Source organism: Struthio camelus, chromosome 5 (assembly GCF_040807025.1).
Source record: "Struthio camelus isolate bStrCam1 chromosome 5, bStrCam1.hap1, whole genome shotgun sequence".
Lineage (NCBI taxonomy): Eukaryota > Metazoa > Chordata > Aves > Struthioniformes > Struthionidae > Struthio > Struthio camelus.
Window position 1 is genome coordinate 66,734,838 of NC_090946.1, and position 17,819 is coordinate 66,752,656.

Below are 17,819 nucleotides of genomic sequence, written 5' to 3' on the forward strand. Positions count from 1 at the left end.
AATCCTGATAAAAATTTCCTTCTTAGCAAAGAACTAAAATAAATTAAAACTACAACTACAACTACTCATAACTAGATGGAGCAAGCTAGATATAAGTGTGGGGACTCTGCACCCTTTTGTTTACTATGTAGAGGGAAAGCAAACTTTGGTGTACAAGTCAATTGGAATCGTGCTGAGAGTATTATGGTTTGAGGAAGATAGTTTGTATGTCTCCGCATACACTGACCTGGATATACACACACAAACAGATGCAAAAAAGGGACTGAGTACTGTGTGAAAAGGACAACAGCAGGCAAGTTGAGCAGCTTCTGAAAAATCAAAAGAAATCTAACTCTAACCCTCAAATTCTATTTGCATCATTTTTATATTGAAGATATCCTGGGAACCGATTATTAAAGTTTGCAGCTGACTTTGAGGCTTTCAGTCTGAAATTTTACCCTGTGGTGTTAGCTGCAGCAAGGAAGGGAGAATTTGCCCCAAGAAGGACACGACTTGGCAGTGCTCTGCACAGTGGTTTGCAGAAGAAATATTTGCCAGGGCAAGCCGCAAGGCCCGTGATCGACTGTCCTGCTGCCTTTTCCCGAACAGTGCCCGTGGTTGCTAGGGGAACGCTGGCAGCGGTCACAGACGGGAAGGTCACTGCAGCAACGCAAAGCTCTTCTCCCCGCAGGTCCTTCTCTGTGCAGTGGAGATCTGCAGGAGATTTGCAATCCATCCTGAAGTTTCTATCTATCCAAACTGTAGTTTGGCATATTTTGGATCGTGTTGTTGCAGGTGAGGGCCTGCTAAAACTCTTCTCCCTCAATTCCACTTCCACCCTTTGCAGAAGGAGTCATCAAAATACATGTGGCTTAGGGTGTAAAGCACCACATGTAGTGAAAGACAGCGCACTCCTAACTTACTGTGAGTGACTGAGGGTCCCTGGCAATCTTAAATGACGATTCCAGATATTTACTGCAGCTGAAAAACAGCAAGAAATATTTTTTTGTGACCCAGTTGGGTGAATATAGGATTTCAAACCCCATAGTATACCATTGACTTCTTTAAGGTCAAAGAGGAAACCTTCATGGGAAATGTGCTTGTTGGGGATTTTCAGAAACTGAAGTATTTCTAAAGAATTCAGGATAACAGAAGGAATGACAGAGTAGTAACTTTCTTGAATACGTAAACCAGCTCTCCCTTAGTGCAGTGCATTTAAGTATGGCGTCCTAGAAAATAAAAATGAACTGGGATGATGTTAGTAGGCACAGACCCTATATTAGGTGTTTGTTATATTTTTATAGATGGCTCATGCTGACTGAATTTAAATCCGTCTTGCAAAATGAAGAGGGGAGTTTGTAGAAGGCAGTCAGATGATTCATCATTTGAAAATGAGAATTTATAGCAGATAATATGGAGTCAATATAAATAAGAAGACAAAACAACACCATGCATAATGTGACACACATGTGCACAACTGGTTGACTCAGCCCCAAAAAAGCCTAGGACAGAGATCTGGGAAACTGAGTACGTGCAGCTGCTGCTCATGTGTGAGTCTATCTATCTCATCCATCCATCAATTTGTAACATGTCCACCACTGCGCTATCTATTTACCTACCACATCCATGCATCGATCTGCTTTATCTGAACTACTGTCCAAACCTACCAACCTAGTTGCTGTTCATGCAGCTGACTTGCCTTTGGGCTTGCTTAGAACAGCACAAAAGGTCGAAGAGGGGCAGTCCTTCTCACGCATTTTGGCAGCATTTCTTCCCAACAAATACCCCTTCAAAAGAATTAGCAACATACCAGACATGCCCATTAGTTTTGCACATTTCAAGACCATTCTCTTGCAGCCTGCCCTCAAAGACCTCAATGCCCTGTAATAAAACTCTAGACTTGCAAAATTTACAACCATAAACAAATCAAACAGATAAGAGCACTTAAGACTTTTTGAATGGGACTAATTCTGTAACAGAAACCGGTATCCACCAGGTTTATTCTGTTGCCATTAGAAAATTAGTAACTGGGACCATGTCTCATTTTCCCATCTGTAAAACCTATAAAACCATTCAGATACCTTCCCCAAGATTCTGGCAGTCATGAGCACTGTATTAATCTCTGCAGAGATTCATCTGAAGAAAAATTTCATCTGCAGGAAATCCTCAGGAGCTCTTTAGCATCTGCCTATAGAGAAGGATTCTTTCAACAGAGCATCACACTCTGGATTATACTGATGAACATACGTGGGCCTCACCTATTAGGATCTGAACTCAAGGTTTTATAAAATATCAAATCTGAAGATTTAAATAGTGATTTTAAACTTGAAAGGGAAGTGTGATATAAAAGCTGTTCTGTTTGTGGCTTGTGGGTTGAGCTTTCCTATCAGAAAATTTGTCTGCCTCCCAAATATTTTCCTCCATTGTACAATATTATGCAGTTTATTTGCTGCCTGGCCCCTGAGTAAAAGCCTGAATTATAATCTTTGCACTCCACTTGTCAAGAAGCTGGACAGGCCTATTTTATATTCTCTTACTCTGTGTTTTAGGCCACTCTGTCCTCACAGGGAGCCCTGCCCCTACCTATAAAGACATCGATGCAGTTTGTACAAATAACGTTTCAAAGCACAATCATCTCTGGAAACACAGAGACCAAAATCCCCTTGGCATTGAAAGTGCTGATGCTGGTGCAATGAACGTGACTCTTTTCTTTGTCTCTACTCTTTTCGCATCTTTGCGCATGCGCTACCGAGCCGAGCTGTGTGATTACATACGACAAGAAGGCACCACATATAATTACCTTTACCAGGGTTAAAAAATGTATTAAGAAAAATTCTCATCATTGCAAGCTGATATTTCCCGTATAAGGTCTAATTCCAGGAACAAATTCTTGACTTGCTTGTAAACACGCAGCATAGTCTTTCTTAAATAAGCAAAAGCTAATTAAAACCATCAGATTTCCAGTTTCATTTCCAATCGCATTAACCTTGAATCTAAAAGAAAAGTCAAAATATAAAAATCCACTGAAATGACCTTATCATACAGTAAAATTTTCCAAGTAGTGCAGTTGCTTTTGAAACCAACTAAGCATTACAAAAATCAGAATATTAAACTTCTCCCATCATGAATTCATAAATTCATAAAGAACTTTTCAAACTGTCACTGCATTCATTACTTTTATGACAAATCTAATAGAGACAAGGAGATGCACCCTGCCCTCAGCTCCTCTAACCTACATGATTATAACGCCACCGAATGCAATGGATTCCCTTTCAATTCATATCAGCTTTGTTGAGCTTATGACTTGGCCAAAGAAGTAAATAACTGTGTCTCAATACAAATTCAATAACTGGAAATATTATCAGAAGACACCTGAAGAAAGCTGTTGCCTGATCAGTCTCTGCTGGCAAATAAGTAACGTAGATCTTTTTAAAACACGGCAGTTTAATAATTTCCTGGCTGACACACCCACACTGTCCCATATTGGTGTTGTTAGCAGCCAGCAGAGAGCGCTCCGGTCTGAAATTAAGATAACTAAGGAAACTTATGCACTATGTGGCTGGGGTGATACACAGCATCAACAGCACTAACATCTGGTCCCCAGGAACCGTCTGGTCTCCTCCCCCAGCCTGGTCTTTCTCTGGTCCCCAGGGAAGGGAAGGAGAAATGGTCATCTCCAGCCTGTGCTCTCTGAGGAGTGAGGGATGGGCCTTGCCTGAAAGGCTGGCAGTCCTGCATGACATTCAGATTTTTCTGTATAGCCTCGAGTGACTTTATTCTTCAGCACCGTTACAGACAGAGGGTCAGTTCATGAAATCTTAGGTAAAATTCCTACTGAAGCAATAGGCCATTTCACCAGATCAGGAGCAAGTGAACACTGAATAAGAAACTCACAGTTTAGGTAATACTTTCATAAGAGTACAACATTCCTTGGATTGTGCAGTCCTGGTCCAGATTGACAGAAAGGTTTCTCTTGATTCAATGTGGTGTATTTTCCCAGGGAAGAAGAGGATAAAGGTCTCATTTACATCCCCATCGTCCATGAGGTTGGACAAATCTTTTTACCTATTCATACGTGTGTCAGAGAATCTCAGGGAACTTCATTCTCTACTTAAATGAGAGCAGCCTCTTAACTCTCAAACTAAATACTGCCTCTCAGTGTACGGTACATGTGTCAGCCAAGCTCACATCAGATGTTTCTATCTATTTGTCCGCTATCGTTTGGAACCAAGTTCAAGCCCCTAGAGAAGTGAGAGCGTGTCACTCTTTTCTTCAGGAAAATTACCTCAGTACTATGTATCAAAGGCTGAGGCGAGACAATGTCATGAGTGCAGGAAGCCACAGTAAACAGTAGATTCAACAGTAGATTTATCTGTTCAAGTCTGAGCCAAGCCACATTTTTAAAGAGAGACCTCCCTTGCATAAAATTATACATTAAAAAATATGCACTTTGGTATACATACAGCTATCCTAAAGCAGTTATTCATGATGAAAATATGGTAACAAATTGGGAATGAACTCAAAGAAGGAAAATATGCTGTGTTAAGGAAATAAATCTTAGTTCCAAGTTTTCAACAATGGCATCTGTAGTTATAGACAATACGTATTTGGTTACTGACAGGCTTCACTTTCTACCTCAGCTCCTCGCTCCTTTGTGCAGTAAGAAGGATGTGATTTAGCACCTACCCAGCACTCTCCTTTGCCTGGATTTATCCCATATATGTAAGCATCTAAGTGAGCATTCTCAGTTTCATCACCTTACACTCCCCTCAGAAACAAGAGAGAGTGGTGCTACCTCCTTGGGGTGCTGCAGAGCTTAGGTGGCCTGACCTGCCTCTCAGAGGTTTATTTTTGTTCATCAGCTTTAAAGGTGACTAACCTTCTAACTTTGCCACCTCCTTTCAATGCCTAAAGATAACCAGGCTGCCCTTTATTCTACTGACCCTCCTCCCCCCAGTTCAATCTTTCTAGAGGTTAAGACTATATCTAAACTAGCTTGTCCCACACAAGCCAGGGACTCATCACTCACTATTCATTTAAATCAGCACGCACCAAAAGCACTGCAGACAGCACTGAGTAAAGGTTGGCTGCGATTCGGACATTTCCCAACACACCCAACACAGCAAGACTTACTCTTACTCTTACTCTGCAGCTAGCTCCACCGACAACAGTGACTCTGAGGGATGCTGTTTCTATTTTGCCTGGCCTCATTCTGACCATCACCCAGAACTGTCTCACCAGTCTGACCAGTTACAGCAGTTTGGGTACAGCCCAGAAAACCATCATCCCCTTTACTGCTGCTGAGCTGCACCCTGATTGAAGGGTCTTTCCCCAGCTTTTGCTTCTGGGGAGCTGTGACAGGACAGCTGTTCTGGGTCATGGGTGGCTCTTAGCACAACCCAAGGAAGTTTCATGGCTTACTTTGAAAATATGAGAAGTTTGTCTTAAAACTGTCACATTCCCGTTCTGGTTTGGGATCCCCACTTAAAATGTATGTCTGTACTCTGACAGTAAAGGGGGTGGAACTTGAGCTTTTGCCCAGCTTTAAGACAAAACACTATTGTACTCTGACTTGGCTTTATGCAAACTCAGGGGATTCACTGTGCACTTTTCTGACTTGAAAAGCCAATTCCTTTGGTAGGCCCCCAGCAAGACTCTGGAAAGGAGCACAAACATGCTCTACGAGACTATTTCTAAAAAGAGAGGTGGAAGTCGATTGTGTCACAGCAGAGCTCATTGCCAAAAGGCAAGAAATTAAAGAGCAGAGCTAGGTGCCAAGCAACAAGATGTGAGCATCCTTCTTGCTCTGCGTTACAAGAGGAGAGCCCCAGCGACTGGGCCTAGTCCTGGTTCATCCTTCAGTGACTCTGTTCTGGCTCTTCATGTGGAGCACGTATGGTGCAACCAGTGGGACATTTGAGCAGCGGGCAGAGTCTGCTGGAGCAAGGAGAGAGCTGCAAATGATAGTCTTTCTTCTAGTGGGAGTAGTGTGCACTCTCTCACTCTTTTTCACAAGTATACATCCTGCATACTGTGGCAGGAGTGATGTTTGTATTTTATCATGAGTCAGTGAGTCAGTGCTGCAGCCTCCACAGACTGAAGCCAAACTTTCTGTTTGGGCTGTATGGTTCTTGGCCTGGATTCAGCAATGACACTAGGGCCAGTTACCACATGAGCATCTCTTCTCAATGTGGACACCTCAACTGTTTGAGACTTTGGAGATCTGCTAGAAACTAATATCCAGGGTAAAAGCTAATCTGTTTTGCCAGTTTGTCCGAGTGCTCTAATGGGGTGTCCCATCCGCCTGTTATATGCACATTTATTTTTCTTTTGTGCCAGAACAGGGATCAAATTCTTAAGTTTGAGAAGCTTTTAAAGGATAGTGATATGAAGAAGAGACAAGCAATCTAAAAGCAGAAGTAGAACTGAATGAAATGAAACAAAAAGAGAGAAATAAATCAGTAGCAGAGCTTTAAAAAATAAGAGTCAGGTATATGACAGATAACTCAGGGAACTCCTCTTCCACTACCTTTTACAGATAGTTGCTGTTTCTATTTTGCCTGGTCTCATTTTGATGGTTACCTGGTTTTGGCTTTGAGCTCTAACCTCTCAGGTTGCAGTAAAGTCTTACCTCCTTCAGGTAAAGATATTAGCAGTGACAGCAACTCAATTTACTGCTACTGTATCATATATACTATAGGCAAAAGGGAGATGCAATCCTAACAAGACTGGAAGGGCTAAGGTCCCCCCCACTACAATATCAGAGAGTGTCAGACTGGAGTGCCTCTGTCCACTTACTGCCTCTGTCCAACTTCATGTCTTTCCCTTGCTCCAGTTATTCACTTAATAAAACACATTAGCGTGATAGTATCATATTAATAATAGCAGCAGGGTTCTAAAAGGGACCCACTACATCTTTAAATCTTGTCCCCTGCTGTTAATAAACAGTGTATGTAACCTCTATTCAGCATATGTTAAAACGCATCTAAAATGATTGCAGAAGACTGGGATAGACACAGTATGGGGCTGCAGCACTGCTGAGTTAGGTAATGCGAATCCTGATTTATAGGCACCAGGAGCCAAAGCAGACTTGAGATCTGGGAGCTCAGATTCCTTCTACAATTGGTGGGGGTAGCAGACGTGAGCTGGTGGCCTGAGAACTGCAATCAGCTAAAATGGACAGTTTCAGGTCTCCCAGCTCCTGGAGAACTGCATTAGCACCCATTATGTAGACCAGCTGTTAATAAAGATACTACGCATAAATGTGTCTGGTGGAGCAGTTCTTCCCCCTCCTCTAGCCATGTTTAAAATGAAGTGGATCTTGATGAATATTGCTAGGGGTTCGGTCCTGACAACTCACTGCAAACCCACTGTGACATGCCTTCCTGGTTTGACCCTCAGGGGTCTCAGCTGGCGTCAGCCACTCCTAAAGGGGCTGAGGTGTGGGTAAAAGTGTGAAGCTGCTCAGCCCAAGTAGTGTGGGGCACATAAGGGAGCAGATCTCTCAGTGCTTAGGAGACTTGCAAGGACAGTGCTATGTGATTTAGGCACCTGCAGCATTAGAGGGCATTCAAGACACTATAGTTTGCGGTGATGGTGCACAAAGGGATGGTGCTCAACATGGCTCTAGCCCTGGCTCCCACTACACCCAGTGATGTATTGTTCAGGGCCTCTCTCCTCTGATTAGAAACGTTCTCCTAACTGATTCATGGCCCTTTGTTTCTTTTGCTGCCAACTCTGTCCTTCAGCTGAACAGGCTCTTCTTTCTCCTTGGTGTTGTGCCCTTGCTTTATTTATAGAAAGTAATGGAATCCACTCTTGGATACTTTCTTGCTAGTGTTAAGCCCGCCAAGTTCCTCTAGTCCACACACAAGCTCTCAATTGCCCTGCTCTACTTAGCTATCCTTCCCTGCACCTGTCTGGTCTGAGTTCCTCTTTCGTAAACATTACATACAACATTTGGGATGAGATTTCATTAATGCCTAGTATCACAGGACATTAATATTTCTCTACCTATACTGGAAATCCTTCTCCTACATAATAATAGAATAATAATAATTATTATTATGACAGGAGGCCACTCGGAGGATGCTAAACTGTCTGAGCACTACCACATTTGCCCCTCAAAGGATACTCATTTTTATACAGTTTGCTGGCATCATGGAAATCCTTTGTGTGGCAGAACATGACTAAGAGCACCTCTGACACTGAAGGATCCTTTTAACAACATATTTCATTCTTATTTGTTTGAACTAACTCACTTAAAATAGTCTAGTTTATTTCTTCATTTTCTTTGCAGGCAGCAAAAGCTAGAGAAGAAAGTTGCTAAGTACAAAGTATATGAGGATTTCCTACTGAAAACCACTGACAAGTTGCCTGACAGTAAGTGTTACTTCAAAGCATCTGCTGGCTCTTGTGCTGTAGTAATAGCAACTGTCACTCACTCCTTTTACTCCTGAGCCTTGGGCCAGTAAATACAGCCATCAGCAATAAGCGTGCCTCTAAATATCTGTCAGCTACATCCCCAACACACCTGACCTGCCTGGGCAACAGCAGAAAATGAGTCAAACCCACTTCACCAGGCTAAGCCTACGTGTCTAGCCAGCAACGCCAACCTCTAGACACAGGATGAGGGAGAGAGGCACCTTTTATAGGGTAGCTGCAGCCCAATTTGACTGTGAGGTCGCATAGGCACATGGCTGTGAACCAGAAAAATACACTTCATTAGCTGATACCAGTGCTAGGGGCTAAAATCCTCTTAAACTTACCTGTAAATCTGTGCCTGTGAATAAAATAAGCTGAGATAGCAAAATGCAGCTGCCCAGCATTGGAGCAATTTATTGAAGACATTGTCCACTCAGGAATTGGTTTGGGCCAAGACACTATGCTGCTGGAAGGTTTCAGTATACATGTATTTCATTTCTGCCTTGTTCAGCTTATCTGCTATTGAAGGAAGAGTGCAAGCCACACAAGTGTACACATTTGCCAGATGCAAGCCATGTCCTGCAGTTAACAGGGCTACTGTACCTGAGGAAAGGGGCAGTGATGCTTGCATGGTTCCTGCCACAACACTACTGCAAGTACAGACTGGACTGAAAGTGGGCCCCCACCTGCTTCTCATTTGCATCCTTGGCCATTAGTGCTGCTGTGCTTCAGACTCCACGCAACCACACCGCGCCTAGGTAGCACCAACCTTGGGAAACCTGCCTGAACAAATTCTAGACCATTGACCCTGTTAGCTCTTCTCTCTCCAGATGACACAGACACATCTTCAACGCATAGCGCTTAGGTTTGGAGGTTATCTCCCTCCAGGTGACTGTGGCACTTGCCCTAAAACAACACCAGAGCACATGCTTGCATGGGAACAGAGTGATGGTAGACAGCTCTGAACTTGGGCAATCAACCCTCTTGTGAGTGACACAGCCTGTTTCTCTCCACTTTCTTATTAGGGGATTAGAGTTGCAGTAGGAGAGGCTCCAGCCCGTTTTATAGCTCAGCATTTTTCATCAAATTGGTTGTGACCCCCGTAACATCATGAAAGGCGACCAAGAGGTTTGTGATATGTTGAAACATTTATTACACTATAAAATGAATATGGTCCTGCTCCCTGACTCCCCCCGACATGTCTAAGGTCAAGTATGCTCTGTCAGCTTCTCCAAACAAGCAAGTCAGTCCAACAAGCTTTGATGCTTTTTTCTCTTGCTTTTTTAATAAATATACTGGGGTCAAGTGAATATTTGTGCTAGAACCAGGGGACCACCACCCAGGGAAGGCTGCTAAACATAGACACAGCTTGCAGAAGAGGTATTTGGTATAGATAAACCCATTTGTTTTTTTAGTGCTGTATTTAAATGCTTAGGTGAGTTTAAGTAAATTTATTGATGTTATTTGCACAGAGGTAAAGGACTTGCTGCGTAACTGATTGCATTTCCAAAGTCTCTAAACCTGCTGATTTACATGTTCCTTACAGAAGATGCATTAAATACACCTTCTTAAGTGCATCTTAAGCCTAATCATTTTAAGCATTCCTGGTCTTGATTTTTTAGTCCAATCTCAGTCTGAAGTGATAAGTCTACACTAAAAGGTTTATCACTAAGAGCTATTTAACACCTAGTCAGGTGTTAAACCTATAAATAGTTTATGTCTTGGCAACATTTAGACCTTGAGCCATGAAAAGTCACTATTTTTCTTTCACAATGGGGTCAAGTCTGCTTAAAGGAATAGCTTGCTTAAAGGACAGATTCCCTATACAGACTTTTTCTTTTCTTTTCTTTTTCTTTTTTTTTTTTTAACTGGACCCTTAAAAACCTATTTTAGTCTTTGGTATAAAATCTTACACTAAGATTAATTTCCCTTTTGGGTCACCTCAGACTCTGGCTAGCCTCATTTGCTATTCATTGTTTTACAGTATGAGTACCTTATTCAATGAAAAAAAGTTATAGGTGTGGAAGCTTAATGTCCTCAGTTATAGAGGTATGAAGTCCAACATGCCCATAAAATCTTGCAATGAAATCACTTCAGCTGTCTTGTTGTCTTACCTTTCCACGTTCTCTGAAATAAACAGGGTTGTTTGCCCTTAAGTGAGAGATCCACCAGCAGAGGCTCTTTCCATAATTTTCTTACTTCTCATGCTAGCTGACAGTTTGGACTCAGCAGATTAGGTAGTCGTCTCCACTGTTAAGGTAGGGGGTCAGCGGGGAGGCATAAGATTCTTTTGTATTTTTTTCTAAGCAGTCTGTTTCAAGCCTCTTCAAAGCTGCAGGAAAAAAAATAGGAAAACATGAAGCTCCCATGTTTAAAAACTGTGGAAAGCAAAAAGAACTCCTAATTTCTATTTCCGAAATTCATTATTGCTAAGCCACGGTAGAGGGGAAGAAGCTGAATGCTGAGATATGAGTGCTTTTAACTTGTCATCTTGAATCATTTTCCACAACAATGAGATTACTTTGTCATGCAGAGGTATCGGTCCTTTACAGATTGTGTAAGGTGCAGGTACTTCTTCAGAGGTCCATGAGCTGTCAGAATAACATATCCTCCAGGAGGAAATCTGTTATTAGCAGGATTTGGCCTATAACATGCAAAGGAAGGACAATAAAGTAAATGTGGTAGGTGGTAGGTTGCACCTGTATCCACTTTGTGAGCCACTTTCCTTGTGTCCTTCTACAGATTACTCAGAATATGGTGAGGACTGTATGGTAAGGACTATCATCAGGAAGCACGAGACTCGCTCAGCTACAAACCAGAACTTGATAAATAATCTAGTCATCCTGTCAGATGACTACAAAAAAAGCCAGCATGACCTTGAAGCCTTGCTATGGGAACATGATACCACAAAAACTGTAATGTTATTAAGCATGTTATTTATAGTTTATAGGGCAGTATTTAGGCCAAGAGAGTTACAGCACCTAAAAATCAAATTCTCTGTGGTGCTGAACACCATTCTCTTGCAAGAAACCCTTAGAATGAGATTCATATGTAACAACTGAAGAGGAGAAAGTTTCTACAATTATTGCTGAGCATAAATATAAAATATAGCCCCTCTCATTTGAACATGCTGAAGAATTCCTGTTGTCAAATGAGTAGTATCAGTGGCCATTGCATAGCCTGGATTCCCTCCCTGCTGGAAATCTCCCATGGGTATCAAGTGGGTTCCTGGAGGGGGACCAAGTGCAATCCAGGCTGTAGCGATACACAGTTCTAGTGACTGAAGCTTAATTTTGAGCCATGTTTATAAAATGTTTCTACTGAAACTGGTTTCTCCCAATATTTTGTTTAAATTAGTTATTCTTTATCTTAATTGATATAAAGGGAGAAATAGTGTCCTTCTCTGGGAGGAGAAAGCAGTTCCACAAAAGCCTGTCTCCTTAGACCAAGCTGGATCTGATACTCCAGACCATTACCCAGGAAGGTTGCCAGCATAGCTCAGGGGACACCTACCAGGATGCGCTGTACCTTGCAGGCATTCCTCGAGGCACCTCTTACCATCCTTTCTGCTCAGTAGAGTTACTGGAGTTGCCTGAGTTACCTCAGCATAAATAAGAAGAACGTGGCCTAACAAACCCAGAGCCAGGGGCTGCAAAGCCCATCGCAGAGCCTCAAAGTTTATGGACAAGTCAACAGTTGGCCTTCTTTCTGTAAGTGGAAAGCATAGCTTTGCACAAAATTTCTCCTTTCTATTTGTCCAGATGCTGATGAGTGAACTTTCTGAGCTTCAGATAAAGTGCAACAGATTACAGGAGAGAAACAAACAGCTGCAACTAACCCAGGGAAAAGGTCATTTGAAATATCAGGTAAGTGGGCTCTCTCTGCTATCCTTCTGCATAAGGCACAGGAATGCATCTTTTTAATGCAAATCCTGTGAGTTTTTAGCATCATGCTCCCACAGTTCATCACTAACACCTTCCACAACATTGCCAGTGTAAGTCCTAATCTTTTCTTTTTTTTGATACATAAAACACAATACCAATATCTTTGTTAGCCAAGCTGGTAGAGTCTAAACTCGAGGTACTGGGAATGCATAGTAGAGACGTTTCCAAACAGCCAGACTCACAGTAATATGAATCAGCACAGCAAACTAGAGCACAAGTGAGGTCATGGAGGTTCAGGCCTTATTTCCATTGAAAAGCAGTAAGAGCTGCCACTGATTCTAGCAGAAACAGAAAAACGCACAGAATTTGCTAGCTTGTTCTAAGCCACAAAACATATTTCTCTCCTTGGTTTGTTTCTCACACATAACAGTTGTTTTCACCGAGTTTGTTCGATACTATGAAACTAAAATTCTTTTCTGAAATCACCAGAGTTTTGGGTAAATAATGGCTCTGTAACATACTGGGGAAAAAGCACAAGATGCAGTCCTGCCTTGTCAAACATCTCATTCTTTCAAAAGGCACTGCTTTGAAATTTAATTCAACTACTTCTCTGTGAAAAATCTTCAGCTTTTTCTTGGAGCAGGTTATGGCCACGTCTACCCTGAGGATTTGCACCCAAAGTAGCCAGTTTAATTCCATTACTGCCCAATATCATGGTGTTATGTTCTTGCCCAGTGAAAATGGTGACTTTTCCTCTCAGTGCTCAGGATTTGCACTGATTAAATTAAAAAAAAAAAAAGTGGTCAGTGATTGGCTGAAATTTCCAATTTAGACAAGGCCGCTGACTCAATATTCTTCCTTCAAATCCATCCCCCAGTAAAGACTTGGACTGATTCTTTTGATTCTTTCACTGGCCTCTAGATACTTTCTCCTCTTCCTTTTCCAACCATATCTAGCTTACATATAATTTTCCCTCTCTTGAATTCTCTCTCCTTCTCATTCCATTTTCCTGCTCCTCTCCCAAGACCTTCACCATCTCTTCTTCTCTCTAATTTCCTTCCAGCTTTGCCTCCTTAATTCAATTTCCCTATTTTCCCGTTAAACCATTTCTTCCTTCTCCCTCTCGTAGGAACCTGTCCCTTCTGCCTCTCTGAGACAGTTTCTCCCATGTCTGGGATTCTCCATCTCTCCTGCTGGCAGCTGACATTGAGCACCTCTCTGTTCTTTTGAACTGAAGTTGCCTTTCACCACTGACCAAGGCAGCTGAGGCCTGGGAAGCACAAGTAGAAGGCACCAGGATCCTGCAGAAAGAACTAATAAACTCTGCAAAACTAAATATCTGGAGCCACTTTCCTCCACAAGCTCCATAGGGATGAGTGGCAGAAAGGACTGTGAATGACGATGGACTGTAGCTGGAGCAGAGAGGATAGCAAGTGGTTTAATATTTCCTGCATTCAGAGGTTTAACGCATTGCATGTACAAGTGTGCGAAGTAAGGAACCTCGGGTTGCACAGAGGCCAGCCAGAATCACAGAGGGAAAATGGGGACATGGACAAAAGCAGCAGCATAATTGGGAAGATCCCCAAAGAGAAACTGTATCTCCCAATGGGATTTGTCCTGGGCTAAAGCCTGGTTCTGTCACCTTGGGAGGTATGGACTTTTCAGAGACCTTGGCAATTACAGACTCATTGTTAGGGGGAAAAGTCCATGCAGGGCTTTTATGCCTTTTCAGAGCCAAAAGCAAGGCAGTTTGCTGTTAGCCATCACGCGCCTGGCAGAGCAGTGTCATATGCAGCACTAGGGGCCCTTGCAGGAGTTGGGACTGCTACCAAACTGGACATGATGCAGGTAAGTAACTAACACACTTTTCACATGGCACGTACATGGCACTCCTCAAGTAACAAAGACTTTTATGAACAACTAAAATCCCACTCTTCACCTGTTCAGCTCAGCTCACCAAGCGCATTGGCAAATGCAATTACACGTAGACTGACACCATTTGATCAGATTAATAGTGTCACAGCAGCAGGCAACATCTATCACTCAAGACGAAGAACGAGGAACAAGGAGTTCCATACTGTATCTCAATTCTACCACTGAGTTACGGAGAGACTGAAGAAGTCACATTATATGCCATGCTTCAGTTTCCCCACAAAGAACAATGTTTCTCCACTTCTCATGTATTCTCTGAAAGCCATTACATGATACACAAAACAAATGACATACTAGGAGGCAGGGAGCTACAAAAGAGCTCTATATCACCATCACCATATGCACATATGCATGTGCAGCATGCACATTGCACAAAGCAACGCTAGTCTCATTTTGCTGCTAGTCTGTAATGCTAACGTCAGTAGATAAGACACTTTTACTTGATCTGACAGCAAACAGGATACAAAGCCAGGATAGGGAAACTTGTAGTTCTTGGCAGAGATATATCAGAATATGTTCTTCAAAGCTGTTCTTTTCAGGATTCATCCCCTGGGAATGTAAACCTGTGGAGCAGAGTATTACTGGAGGAAGCCATAGAGCATGCAGTCTGCTAGTATAAATAAATCCATTTGGAGACTGCTTCAGTTTAGCTATATATGGACATTTCTAGAAAGTGAGAACTGAAAAGCTTTTTCCAGCAATATTTGACGTGCTTGCTCCAGCCTCTCCCAAAGCCCTGTACTAAAGTAGGTTAGCAGGATTATCCCGTTTTACCAGAAAGAGATAACAGAGGCATAAGGAAGTTGTTGGTCAGAGGAGGAGCCATGGAAAGGGCCAAGAATAGAGCACGAGGCAGCTCCTGAGCTGTTACAGGGTGGGGTCTGACTCAGAATCTGGCCTCAGCTCTCTCAATCTTTAGTTGAAAACCTGGCCCTTTTGACACAAGACAAATTTTTTTACCTTGGTAAAAATAAAGAGGAAGAAGGAAATCCGTTCACCTTAGAGTCTCAAAACCCAGACCATGGAACTAGTCTGTCCATGTGTGTTTTATAGCGAGGGTAGGAAATTCTAAGGGTAGGAAATTTTACTAATTAATCCCAGTACTGCCCAAGATTAATTTTGGGGGTGCAGAATCAGCAATTTTGCACTTTTTTTCTGAGCCACTGTCTGCACTCCCGGCTACACAGTGTGCCAGCATGGTAGAGCGTAGCCCTACACCCACTGTACTAGACTATGATGGGGGCATAGGCTGAGGAGAGCAGAACTGCAGACTCGAATTCCGAAGGTTAGAAAGGGACTTGAGGAAAGTATTGGTTTCCCACAGAAGAATCCTTTTCTTTTCATCTCTAGGAATTGATTTCTGAAAAAAATGCAAATTGTACAGTTGGTGACAGTCTGATCAATGTGGAAAGTTGAAGCCTAGTTTTTGAGACCAAATTCAGTGCAAGAAACTAGCAAGAAGTTACAACTTCTGAACTACCAGAAGACAGTGATAGAATAATAAATCCTGGTAAAAAAGAAGTAGAAAGCATCCATACGATACCTTTTTTAATTAATGTACTGCCACTTCAACAGATTAAAATTGAAAACTTTAACATCAGCCTACCTGATTTTCCTTAACTAATTCTTCTTCTAATGCTGTTTTTCATTTATTTTCCCTGTCTATCTATGCTTGGCAATAATAGCTGCAATTGCTGCACAATGGAAACACACTAATACCAAACCATTGTCGTTACACTGATCATGCTAGAGAGAAGTGAGATTGATATGTAGTTAGGTGTATTTTGATTCAGGACACCTACTTTGAAATTAGTGTGAAATTACTCATTTTAGCTCATTCCCCTTTGGGAGAAAGAAGAGGTTATAAAATGGGTAGACTATACATATTGGGTCACAGTGGAAACTGTGATGAGTGATACTGTTTGAATCATTCACAGCACCAAAATCATATCATGATATTTTAGAAGCTTTTGCATGTGAAGTCAGTGAAGTATACAGACTCTTGTTCTGCCCCACTAGCTCCTTGCTCTATTCAGCTCAACTTCTTTGAGGGGTTTACACTAGTCACTGGAAAATTCTCCCGAACCTGGAGGTTCAGCCCAGGTCTAGCCCCTATCTCCTTCTGCTCAGTGTCCATAGCCCCTTTCTTCAGCACAAAGCTCGAGCGATGAGAGCCACCTGTCAGCACAGAGATTGCTAGCAGCCATGGGAGGAGAGGGGGAGTCCTCCTTCACCCATCCTCCCTGCACTCCCTCTACAGTGGCAGTCCAGCCCTGGGAGGGACAGAGGTGGAGGAGGGCATCAGGAGCAGAGGCCCTGTGGGTCCAGATGATGTGAACAGGAGCAGGACAGGAGGAACAAGAAAGAGCAGGGCACAGACCTGACATCGCAGATCCCATAAGACCATAGCAGTACTTTGGTAACGGTCAGAACCATGCACACTTATAATCATGATGCATTGTGTCAGCACCATGTCTGTTGCTCTGTAGGAGAGAAAATTTATTATTATAAAACACGGGTTCTACTGACTTGTGTCTGGTGAACACCTTGCCCAAAATTTCCGATGGTCATAACAGCATGTTCAATTCACACCTGTCCTGCAGGTTGCTAAATCTCTACACCAGAGCAAGCTTGCTGGAAAACACTACCAAATTGGAAAGAAATCATCTCATGCTCCTTTGCACAAGGCTATAGTGAACCAAGACCATGATTTCACTCTCTTACCATTCTAAACAGGAGAGCTAGTTACTCAAGTTTTTCTCCTAAGGGTCACTGAATTAGACACTCCTAAGTGAGTCATGAGCTGATGAAGCTAGAAGAACTCATTGCAGGTAGCATTACGTTCATTCAGATCCAGCCTCAATTTTCTTTCCTTTTGTCTCAGCCCAAAGCTAACATCATTTTTAACAGCTCTGGCATCAAACCCCTCCTCAAGACCGTCCTCCATGAGTCACAAAGAGAATTAGCAAGCTAGTAAGAGCCCCATGGAAAAGCAGCTGAATACCGTGTTTGCAGCTACACTCAACAAGAAGTAGTACTGGTGGCAGGCACCTTATGATTTAGGACAGGTAGGCAAGTGGTGAGAGCTAGCACTGTTGCCCTCAGCTGCTGGGTGGAGCTGAGCCCTAGGGCCTAGACCCCAGGAATAGATTCGTCTCCCGCAAGACATGATCTCTGAAACATCCCCATCACTACGACACAGACCCACTCCTTCCTCACCTTGTGAATCCTGAGCAATTTCCTGGCCAGCTGCCGCAGAAGGGACTGGGACTGCCTTCACCTCACTTTTGCATAGGGCACTGTCAGAAGGTAGCTTGGACCCTCTCAACCTGGGGAGAGGCAAAGATCCTCAAACTCTCATTTCTAATCACCATGTAATTGGTAAGAGATGAATATACTATCCCCATGTTGGAGCATTTTAAAAAGAACCAGCAAATCCTGCTCAGTTCTGGGACAGGCTATGCGCAGGGCTTCAGTGCCAGAGGTCCTTGCTCCTTGAGGGAAACATCACCTGCCTTCAGTCCCAGATCAGCTATCCAACCTATGGGAAAATATGGGAGATCAAACAATCTCTTACCATAATTTCCCTAGAAGGAACCT

General features: G+C 42.7%; 1 long non-coding RNA gene across 1 annotated transcript in view; it reads right to left on the minus strand.

Annotated features, from left to right (window-relative positions):
* Nucleotides 1–17,819, minus strand: part of LOC138067515 (uncharacterized) — a 36,131-nt gene that overhangs the window by 7,419 nt on the left and 10,893 nt on the right. Inside the window, exon 4 of the long non-coding RNA XR_011141634.1 lies at nucleotides 10,518–10,735. This is a non-coding gene — a long non-coding RNA (uncharacterized lncRNA). The remainder of the gene's footprint in view (nucleotides 1–10,517; nucleotides 10,736–17,819) is intronic.